Source organism: Otolemur garnettii, unplaced genomic scaffold (assembly GCF_000181295.1).
Source record: "Otolemur garnettii isolate 467f Iridium unplaced genomic scaffold, OtoGar3 scaffold00124, whole genome shotgun sequence".
In the NCBI taxonomy this organism is placed as follows: domain Eukaryota; kingdom Metazoa; phylum Chordata; class Mammalia; order Primates; family Galagidae; genus Otolemur; species Otolemur garnettii.
The window spans coordinates 1,858,471-1,869,858 of NW_003852519.1; the positions used below are offsets into that span (position 1 = coordinate 1,858,471).

General features: G+C 47.1%; 1 protein-coding gene across 1 annotated transcript in view; it reads left to right on the plus strand.

The window, feature by feature from the left end:
- Positions 1-1,600: 1,600 nt before the first annotated feature.
- Positions 1,601-11,388, plus strand: part of EMP1 (epithelial membrane protein 1) — a 17,997-nt gene continuing 8,209 nt past the window's right edge. The window contains exon 1 of the mRNA XM_003797781.2: positions 1,601-1,661. The gene's annotated coding sequence lies outside the window, so the exon portion shown is untranslated. The remainder of the gene's footprint in view (positions 1,662-11,388) is intronic.

Below are 11,388 nucleotides of genomic sequence, written 5' to 3' on the forward strand. Positions count from 1 at the left end.
CACATTCCAGCTACCTGAAGAAAGTAATATAGGTTAATAGCAGAAGATTTTGAAAATATGTTCAGGTAACCCTAAGAGACAAATTCATCTATAATTTTACCCCCTAATATTATCAACATTTTGGTTACTAGTGACCAGTCTGTTCTGTATTCTTTCAGGGAATACAAGTTTCAAAGACAGGGATCTTGCTCAGTTCTCTGACTGAATACTCTGAACAGGGCCCAGTAAGGTAGATATGCAGCACACAGTGGTAGAATGAGTGAATAAATAGCTATAGAATCACACTTTGAATTGAAACAGGTGGTCGGGATTTAGGAGAAACTAACAGCAACAGAATTGGTTGGGTTGGACAATTCAGCCCCCAGATGCAGCTGCTAACTGTGTCTCCTTGGATGAGTCACTGTACCTCTCTGGGCCTGCGTTTCTTCTTTAGTAAACTAATCATTGCAGCTAACTTTTCTTCAGTGCTTACTACATGCATTGTTGTAAGCTCCATACATGTGTTTCTTACCATAGCTCTAAGAGAAAGGTACCTACTATCTCCATTTTATGCCTGAAGAAACAGGGACAGAAATGGTAAGTGATTTGCTCAAAGTCACACAGCAAGTAAGTGGGGAGCAGGGCTTAAACTCAGGCATCTGGGCTCTTGCTCTCTCCAGTGGAATTCCCAGGCTATGGGGTTAACTGACTTCTCAGGCCCCTTCCGGCCGCCAGCATTGAGAGAGAGGAGTGGTTCAGGGAGGGAGTTGTGATGATTATGCTGCTGGTGGAGCTCCTGAAAGTCAATTGTGGAACAAGGTCCAAGGGATTATTACATGGAGATCAGAGAGCAAGGTTCTTATCTGGAGGACTTCTTCTTGGAATGTGGAGGGGCCTTCTGGGCATTCAGGGCATGTGCAGAGCATAAGTGAAGCCCAGGGTTTGGTCTGCTGTTCATCAGTGCTCCATCACCCCGAGGCAGGGTTCCCAGGGCTCTTGGTGTGTCCCCTTCAGCTTCCAGGTCTTATAGTACAGCCACCCACGGGATAGTGCACCAGGGTCAGACAGGGAAGTGTATAAGAAATAAATCTGTTCACTCGGGTGGTGAGCACCCGCTGATGCATTTAATGGGGGGAGGAAGGATGGGGTGATCAGCTAGGGTTTTAATTAGCAGGACACAGGCCCTCTTCCTCCCATCCCCTGCTGAAACCCCCGTGTTTTGCCTCATGTCCATGGTAACCCAGGCTCCTCTCTGGTGAGGAGGAATGGGCTTCAGTAAACACGTCTATTTGTGTGACTCCTATTACTCATGTGAAGCACTGTCACTCCTTTTTCCACTGTGGTCTGTGTGTCTGAGTCAGAGCTAGCCTACAACAAGGTTCTTTGAATTGATGGCTCACTCCCAGCCGCTCTTGACTAACTGCCAACTTAGCAGGGCGTAGCTTACCAACAAATCTTTTTTTTTTTTTTTTAAAGCCAGACTGATTCATAGAAACTCCTTTAAAACAGTGAAAAGAAACCGCCCATCACACACCCTAGCACACCAGCCCAGGAAACTTATAACCTCAGGAGGCGGGTCCCTCCCATCAGAGCGGTTGCAAACCTCCAGGAGAGCGGACCAGGCTGCTGCCAGCACCCGTCACCGCCAGCCACTCGGAGCCTCCGTCGCCCGGACCCTCCAGGTAGGATAGCTACCAGCGCCACCGGGAAGCTCTGCAAATTTCCTCCCACAGCTCTCCTTCTGATTTCATCTTAGCTTTGCACTTTCCCCCCTGTTCTTCGCTGTTTTTCTACAATTCTCTAAGAATCAAGTCCTTGAAACTTTGAGCTAAAAGTGGATACTGAGACAACTTTGTCCACAAAGTTCAGAATAATGTATTTTGAGGAGGGAGTCAGGAGAAATCAGAGGGGCTGGGGTGTATTCTTGTCTTGAAGTACTTAAGTTCTCTACTCTGAAGATGTGGCGGGAGCAGGGACTTTGGACCAACGGAGACAGGTTATTCTTTACGCAGCAAACACTGCATACCTTTGAAATCACGGATTGAACTTGCCAGATGTTTGCATCCAGCTTCTCCGTTTTGATTCCATTTGCTTCCTTTGGGGGTTGAATTGTTTCTCAGCTTGTTGCTCATTTGCTGGGCCTTTTTTTTTTTTTTTTTTTTTTGCATGGCTGTGGATAGATCACCAGTTTTCACTTTATTTTGCTGTTTTTCCCTGCCCTTTGGTTTGTCGGTTTACTTCTGTTTCAATTCGAGCTTTTCTTTTTTTTTTTCTCCTCACAGGATGGGAAGAGGGGGATTGGTTTCTTTAAAGAAAACGGTTAGGGAGGGAAAGAGGGAGGCAAATGGTATTTCAAATGAGACGTGGGAGGGGCTTACTTGGTGGAATCAGGAGCTGATGCGGACTCCAGATTCCTTCCCCTCTTGGCCAGATGTGGAGGGAAACTGGGTTTGGAGAGGAGGGTGGGGCAGGAGAACTTCTCTTCCTGCAAAAAATCATTGAATGGCTCTGTGCATCCACCCCAGAAACAGCAGCATTTCTGTGTGGAGTAAAAAAAAATGATATATACCAGAAATGATAAAAGAAAATTTTCAAAAGTGGCTGGAGGAATTTTCTGGGCAGAAGGCAATGCTTATTTGGGGGAAGTTTATCTTTTCGTTCTTTGCCAAAATGTGGTTATACAAATGCAAACAGTCATGCTAATCATAAAGTGAATCTGGAGAAAGAGAGAAGTGTGCTTTTTCTATTGCTTTTTTTTTTTTTTTTTAAGGTTAGCATTTTGGTTGAGTGTCTACCAAGGTGTGGCCCATTTCAACATAGATACTGGTCTATTTTTTCCTCATGTAAACGAGATGAGGAGAATAACAGGATTCAGCTTGTCTGATGAAGTTAGGCTTTTCCTTCAGAAATGCTGCAAGATTAGACACACACACACACACACACACACACACACACTATTTAACTGTAATCAGCCCTGTGTGGAGCAGGCAATGTTCCTTGTTAAACTGCCCCCGGGGGGATGATTAAGTAGATACAAGGGCAACTTTTCAAGATGAAGGGAACTCCTACATTTACTTCAAATGTTTATTATTTCCAGTTTACATGGATGTGGATTAGGGAAGGCATTATTAAAGTGATAGTGAAGGCATCTGTGAGCATAATACACATTTTGTTTTAGTTCTGCGCAGTTAAAACTAACAAGACGCATCTAACCAGTCAGCAAACAGAGGATCCCCACCATTCTGGGGGTGTAAACCACCATGAATGGCATTATCTGTGGAGAGTTTCACGTTATACTATAGCTTTATAAATGAGAAAATATGCTCCATGTATGTTATTTCCTGGAATTTGAGGAGAATTAAAAAAACCCTGTTCTGATTTCTGCACTCTCCTCTTCTTCTAAGAAGCAGTGGGAGAGTCCCTGGGTGGCGGGAGTTTTCCTGGATTTCAGCTCTGACACTCCCGCGTCCCCCGCCCCCCACAGTGGCAGATCCAATTCCACCCACCTTGAGAAGAATGGGGCAAGGGCGGAGGGCTTTGAGGGGGGCAGGGAGGGGCTGAAGGACATCCTGTCTGGTGCTCTGGCCAAGGGCCCCCAGATTTTACATTGTTTGTGGGTATGAATCTGTCCTGGGAGTTGGCCAAAATCCATCAAGGACCGACCCAGAGCAGATGACATCCTCAGAAACTGGCTACGTCCCAGGACTACCGGGCAGACCTCTGAGGAAAGGAAAGACCCCTTCTGCAGAGTACGGAAAGGCCTGACTGTGGCTTTCTGAACCTTTCCTGCTTCCCGGCCAGTCCCCACCCTTGGGACTCTGCCTCATGGGGACCACCCTGGGAATACAGGCCTGCTTGGCTTGTTCTGGGGATTTCAGGGAGTGCCAGACCTGCCAGGAGCCCTGGAGAAAGCACAGACAGAGACCTAGCTCTGTTTCGCCCTTGAGGCTTCCTGGAAAGAGGCCCAGGCATGAGGCAAAACTGATTTTATGCAGAGCCTGGTGGGGCACATACCTGGAACGTGAACACAGAAAAGGGCGCAAGGCTGGTTAGTTCCATTCCATCCTTTATTTTGTTTACAGAATTCTAAATTTGGGCAGGATCTTGGAGATCAACTCATTCATTTCCCTACTATATGCAGAAATCTCATTTTTACACCGCCTCGGATCATGGCCGACCGCAGATCTTGAAATTTCCAGATGGCAGGGTGTCGGGGAGGAGCTCATCCCCCTTTGTGGGACTGCTCTAATTATTAGATTTTCTTAAATTGACCCCAAATAGCTTCATTGTAACTCCTTGGTTCTGTGGGGCTGAAACGGCCCAGGAAGTATCTGTTCTGTTCTGTTGTTGCCCTACCCAATGTTCCTGATCCTCTAAACACTTACCCTATATTTAATATATTTTTTAACCCTTATTTAATAGCTAATGACTACAACCTGTTGGCTGGATCTGTGTTGTGTTATCTTTCCTTCTTGTTTCCCTCCCCTTCTTCCTCTTCCTCCTCCTTCTCCTCCACCTTCTTCTTCTTTTTCTATTTTGGCCTAAGGCTCAGAAAGAACAGGCATTTTTGAAGCTTTGAAACTATCTGCACATGGTCCACCATACCCACCTGATTTGATTCTGAGGTATTTAATTTTCTAAGCACTTTTATAAGGCTCCTTCCTTAACTTACTGCATGTATATACACAGCCGCCTACAAAGCGCGGACGCATTTGGGACTCTCAGCTCTGCATACTCAGAAAGTTGCACCCAGTACTGCTACCTACCAGGTCAGGGCTAAACCAATCTAGCACCAGAAGCACAGGCTTCCAACTTGGCCTTTTGGGGACTGTGCTGCATCTTGTCCATAGTACACAGAGCCCACACTGGTACCCTGTCACCACCTGTCATGGTAATTACAGGAACAGGTCTCTACCTAATTGCTGGCTGGCAATGTGGGAATGAGCCTTGAGGAGAGCTCATAATCCTTCACCAGTGCAGAACTGGAGCTTTCTGACCATAAACCTCCCTTTTGTAATGCGCTTCCCAGCTCTCCCAAGAACCTGGATTTCTGGACTATATTTGCTCTTCAGTAATCAAGGAAGCCCAACTATGGTTCCAGTTAGGGTTTTACTTGAATTTCCAACACCTCAACCCCAACTCACACACACACACACACACACACACACACACACACATCCTGAGTTGGCTTTTTAACGCTTTAGTCCCTGGTGCCCTGACAAGGTGAAATTTCCTCTCTGTTTAACTGGGAGAGTCACTGATACTTGAAGCATAAAGGTAGAAACACAAAATGTGTGGGGACTGCTGCTTCTCTCACTTCCTTTCTAACAAACCATGTGGGTCAATATTCCTTCCCTGCTGTCCAGATGGCATTTCCCTGGAGCTGAAATGGACTCCTGCACTGTTGGTGCTCCCGGCCTTACATGGCTGTGGCAGTTTTTGTATATCCTGAGCCTGCTTCATGAATTCTTTCTCCAAACAGAGTAGTTAAAACAGAAAGGTCTTTCGGCAGAGGTGGAAACGGTGGCACGAACCCTGGAGTAAATGTAAGACAGTTGACTAGGAGGACAGACGGCCAGGGGTCTTGTCCCGACTCTGCTATGTGACCACACACAAGGCATTGACCCCTTGCTTGAGAAGGTGGAACTTGGTGATCCTGTCAAATCACATGTGGGTCTGAAATTCTAAGTTCCTACCCTTCCTCCTTTGGGAAGTCTCTTGGGCTCATGCTAAGAGCTGCTTTAATCCATAAAAATTGCCAGGAAAGTGAAACAAGGCAACGGGTGTTGTTCAAATGAACATTTTGCAGAGGATTCTTGACTTCTAGGCACCTCGGCGACCTAGGCAGCCTCCTCTGTCCTACCCACTCAGAGACTCCCTGGCCTGGTGTTCGCTGGGCTTACCGTCAGATCAGCATGAGCGTTCACCCAGCACTGGGAGGGAAAGGAAGAGGCTTGATTAATGAGTCGTAAAAGGTGCCAGCTCAGACGAGGAGGGGCAGCTATCTGATGCATTCACCAGCACTGAAATCAGGCTCAGGGAGAAACCGAGCTGGTCCTGGGAAAGAAACTCCACCCTATTCTCAAGGAGGGAGACCCTGCAGCACGCGGGTGTGGCCGCGCAGGTGGATGAGAGCCAGTGAGGAGCAATTGGAGAGGAGGGAAGGGAAGACGAGAGAAGACAGGAGGGGAAGGGGGGAAAGCAAGCTGGATGTGTGTTTCCCCAAGCCTGCGTGTTGGAGCAGAAGGCAGATGGAAAGGCCGGGAGGAAGGGAGAGAGCTAAGTGGAAAGAAGAGCAAAGGAGAAGTGGTGAGGGTGTTCCCTCCCCTAACTCCTTCTGTTGGGGGCCGCCCGCCCTGAATAGTTCAGGACAGGCCTTAGGTTAAAATTCTGTTATTTTCCTCCAGAAAGACTCTTTTGTTGCTTATGCCGCATCTTCTTTTTTAAAGATATGGCCAATTACCTTCTCAGTGTCATTTGTGCCTCCATGAAATGTTTGTGCCAACAAGGCTCCAAGTTCCCCCGCGTTCCTCTTCTTTCATGTCAGATCAGAGCGGAGAGCAAAATGAGCTCTTTGACCCTTAGACCTCTCCTTTCCAAATAATCAAAGACCCTCCCCCGGGGGCTGGAGAAGGGGGAACTGGAGAAATTTGCTCTCCCCGAAATGATTCTTTTGGGGTAAGCTGATGAGTTCACACTGATGTCAGAGAGGGAGCTCTGGAGCTGAGACCTGGGGCTTCTCTTTGCTGAGGGACATTTTCTAAGCTTGAGCAGGGAGGGGACTCCTGTGCTGAGGCGGGGCCCCAGATGGAAAAGTGGAAGCTTGTCTGTGAGTTTGCAGAGAGGGCACATGGTTTGGCAGATGGTTTGGCTCTGCTAGGTGGGCCGTCTCAGCAATAGGACAGGAAGACATGATGGCCTTTGATTTTATCATTGGCACTGTTTTGAGGGACTGTGCTGACTCTCTAACTCAGATGGTGTGAGGAACAGAGGTAGAGGAGACATTCTGGGAGAAGATCTGACAGAAGTTCTAGAATCTTAACCCAAAAGAGGGGAGAAAGAAGACCATGCTGGATAGCAGAGCCAGGCCTGGACGATGAGAGATGGTGGCTTCACCTTTGCCTGTGACTTTACCTTTGGGGATGTGCATTTTCTCCTCTGGCAGGGGGTTGGACTGAATGACCTCAATGCCTACAAACTTCTAAAGAACAAATGACTTTGCCCTGAAAGCCCAAAAGAAGCCTTCAGCCCACCTGATGCACCTGGGGTGTCCCTGGCTGAGCAGCGGCCCCTCCCGCCCAGCTCACTGCAGCTCTGCTGGTTGAAGCATGTTGCCGCCATCTACTGTTGGACACACCCAAGTGCCGCTGGGGCTGGGCCACACCCTGATTTTCTTCCCAAACTCTAGTTATTATCTTGGCAACCTCTCCCCAGAAGACATTCTGGCTGTCAGAACATTCCTCTTTTGTCAGAAGCAGAAGGCAGCTGATGCTTCCGTCCAGGCCCAGGGGATACTGCCGATCACTTGACCAGCTGCAGTCTGGGGGTGGGCTGGGCTCAGGCTTCACAGCCCAGGTCTGGCCTCGGCCTTCGCAGATGTTGCCCAGATCTGTTCCTTCCTCTCCACAAAGGAGGATGAGCGGAAATAAGAGAGAGAGGTTATTCTCCTTGGGAGCTTTTGCAAAAACAATATTCATGTTGCTGTTTGCCTTTACTGTAATTATTGGCCTCAGATTCTGCCAGAGAAGCTGCAAGTCCATTTCCCTTGGCCCAACCTTCTCATTTTACACAAAGGAATACACATAATAGCCAACACTTGTGTAGCCCTTGCTGTGTGCTGGGCATGGGACTCAGTCCTCATGCTAACCCTGTGAGGTCTCTAGGTCACAGTTAAGATGTGGTGGGGTGAGGACTGGCACCTAACCCCTGTACTCTGCACCATTCGGTACTCTGAAACCCTGGGAGCCACTGACCACGGGGGTCATGTGATTTTTCCAAGGTCAGCAGCTGGTCAAGGTAGAATTTTTATGAAACTCTGATACGTGCGTTCTCTCCCCCCTCCCTCTCTTTCTCTCTCGCTTCCTCCCCTCTCTTTCCCTCTTTCTCCCTCCTCCCCTCTCTCCCTCTCTTTCTTTCTTAAAAATTTCTTGCCCCATCTCCCAACTCCTATGTGAGCGTCTATACTAGTCTACACCAGTGCCAGATAAACACTACTTTTTCTATAATAACCTCTTTTACAATGGCCCACATTTGAGAGATGAAAAAGAAAAGTGGTTTTCCCTGGAGCAGGCCCTCCCTGTTACTTTTGCTGATTGATTGATGGATGATACTTCTGGTCCTTACAAACTGCCCTGTATCCAAAAACATCAGGCCCCAATGTGATATGCACAGAGGGTAACCTGAAGTTCTTTCCTTCTACGCCAAATCTGACATATCCAGAGTCTGGAGGAAACAGTCCTTTAGGGTCCTTTTCCTCCACATATTTCCCACGGAGAAACTAAGCCCCCCCTTTCCATGCCTACGTAAGAACAATATTGAGAATGGAAAAGTACGCTTGACACAAAACAACAATAACAATGGCCAGAGAGCTCATCCAAGGTCTCATCCACTCAGCCTGCTTTTAATCCCGGCTTTTCCCACCTCCAGGCACATCCTCTATGGCTCTCCCAGAAGGGAGCATTTCCTTTTCTTCTTTTGTGTTCTGTGGACATCCATTAGCCAACCCAAATGATCCTCAATGAGCAAGAAACACAACCAAACCAAACCAACAAAAGCAAAATGATCCTGGGATGTGGAGGGGAGACAGGACTTCATGCCATCCCACACAGCTTCCTTAGGAAGAGGAGACAGCGGCAGGGTGGGGGCCGTCACGATGGTGAGGGTGGTGTAGAGAGAGATGGGCTGACGCGCAGGGGCCATCTGACCAGGAGTGGCTTTGCCTCTCCTCTTTTCTCATGCCTTGGAGGAAGCACCATGTCTTCTGTCAGATGATGTGACAAAACTTGTTTCAAAGTTTGCAAGTATCCAGAAAGAGAAGAGAATTTCTGTGTCGGAAATATGCCAGCTGACAACAGGACAGAGGAGTGTCTAGCAATAGAATAATCTCAGGACTGTGTTATGACTTGCCCGAGATGTGGGGATCTAAGGTGAGGGCCTCTGGTGAATTCTCTGATAAGCAGGTTGTTCTGCCACAAAGGAAACCATGCGAGAAGAAGGAAGTAGGGGTCTAGTCGGGTAACCCAACCAGCAGGACTGAGACTGGTGGTGGTTGCTGCCAAGAACACACTCAAGCACTGTCAGAAAGATCTTTCCAGCGAGGGGATCTTGGTCAGTCGTGAGCTCCCCATGGCTGGAGAAGTTTAAGTATGATTTAGATAGATCTGTGGCATAGATTTGTAGATGAGTTTCACGAAATAGACAAAAATTTTGGAAGGCTCCCTGCATCAGTCCAGAAATTGTATAATTCAAAGAGGTAGATAGAAAAGTTAATTATGCAAATTAGTTCTTCAGAAATTTAAGATATTTTCTTTGCCCTTATTTATTTTTGAAGAAAAGGCAACACACAGATATACCCCTGTATATTCACATGCCAAAGGTACTAATGAAATAGTCACATATTTACATAGGCATTTCCATGGAAACAATATACAGTTAGGATATAATAAGATGCTGAATACATAGTTGCAGTGAAGTATTAAATAATTTCTGGAAGACAATAAACTATGTAAAATAAAAAGGGAAACATTTTCCCTCCAGAATTGCTTAATAGGAAGCCTTCAGGTATTTTAACATTGATTATTTTTCAGTGCGGAAGAAAATATTGTCATCTTAATTCATTTATTTGTTCATTGAACAGATATGTATTTGGTGCCTGTCATAAATGAGACTCTGCCTTCAGGGATTTCAAATCTTAGGGATGGGGAAGCCGATCACATCCAGCAATAACCCTGTAAGCAGTCCTGTTACCAGGCAGTCTGTCAGGACTGTGTAAGAGCTATAGGGTAGGGTGGAGAAAAAGACTTCCTCTGACCTGTGGATCTGGGAAGGCTTCCTGAGAGGGGTGGGATTTTTTTTTTCCTTGGTTGAAAAAAGAATTTTATAAGTAGTTAACAGAGAAAGGACATAAAAGTCGAACTTTTCTTTTTGGAAATCAAAGATTGCAAGGGTCAGCATGAGGTATCTGGAGCAACTTTCCTGGTGACAGGAGGTGGTAGTGTGGGTTGTGGGGAGGTTTTGGAGCAGAGGCATGACAAGGTTAGTTATTCCAGTGGCCGTAGGTAGAAAGGATATAATAGAGGGAGGTTGGTGGGCAAGGTTGACAGCGTGGCACAGGACCTAAACTGGACAGTGGCAACGAGAGTGGAGAGTAAGGGTGAAATGCAAGGTAAGCAACAAAGATTAGGAACTCGTGATTGGACTGTGAGGTTTTGGGCAATACCACTGGGAATGAAAAGCAGGGGAGATAGGAATTTGGTATCTGGCCATGATTGCCCTCTCCCCTGGAAAAGCCTAGACTGTCTTAGGCTGCCAGGGAAACACAGAAACTGGCTGCTGCTGACAACTACATCATCCACACGCCACACAGAAGGCCTCCATGTTGCCTTTCATCTGGGAGAAACTCATCCACTCTCAGATGAGTCATAGAAATTTGAGCCTTGCAAGATTGCCCTTCTGTTCACATCGTGGCAAGCCCTTGGTGTCTCAGCCCCCAGGCTCACTGAATATGACTCAAACCCCAGGATTTCCACCACTTCCTTCGCTGGAGCAGTGGGCTTGTGGTCACTGTGTTCTGCTGTGTTGCTTCCAATTATTGAGCTTAGACCACCCTTCCAAAGAACTGCTCCCCCAGACTCCTGTGGCCATTCACTAAGCCCACAGACTCCACAACAGGAAGAAATGACCTGATCCTAGCTCAGCCCACGAGGAGCCAGAGGAGCACATGGGAATTTCCCCACTGTTCCTCAGAAGCCAATTATTCTCAAAGCCACCCAGAATTAGTTACCCACCAGAAAAAGAAAGTCTCCCACAGGGCCTGACTAACTTCTCACTGGTCAGAAAACCCCCAAATGTTAGTTTACCTGACCAAAGACAAAGCGGTGCTGGGAGGCAGCCTCAGGACCAGGTTCCTCTGATTCTTTTCTTTTCTTTTCTGTGTGTGTGTGATTCGAGAGGGAGGTAAGAAGCCAGTAACAGTTTCAGGGATGTCCAACCTGTGGCCCACGGGCCTCATGCTGATTTGTGAGGATTTTTTCTTTTCTTTTCTGTGTGTGTGTGATTCGAGAGGGAGGTAAGAAGCCAGTAACAGTTTCAGGGATGTCCAACCTATGTCCCACGGGCCTCATGCTGATTTGGGGAGGATTTTTTTTTTTTTTTTACCTATCTGTGGAGGCAGATATCATGAAAAGTATG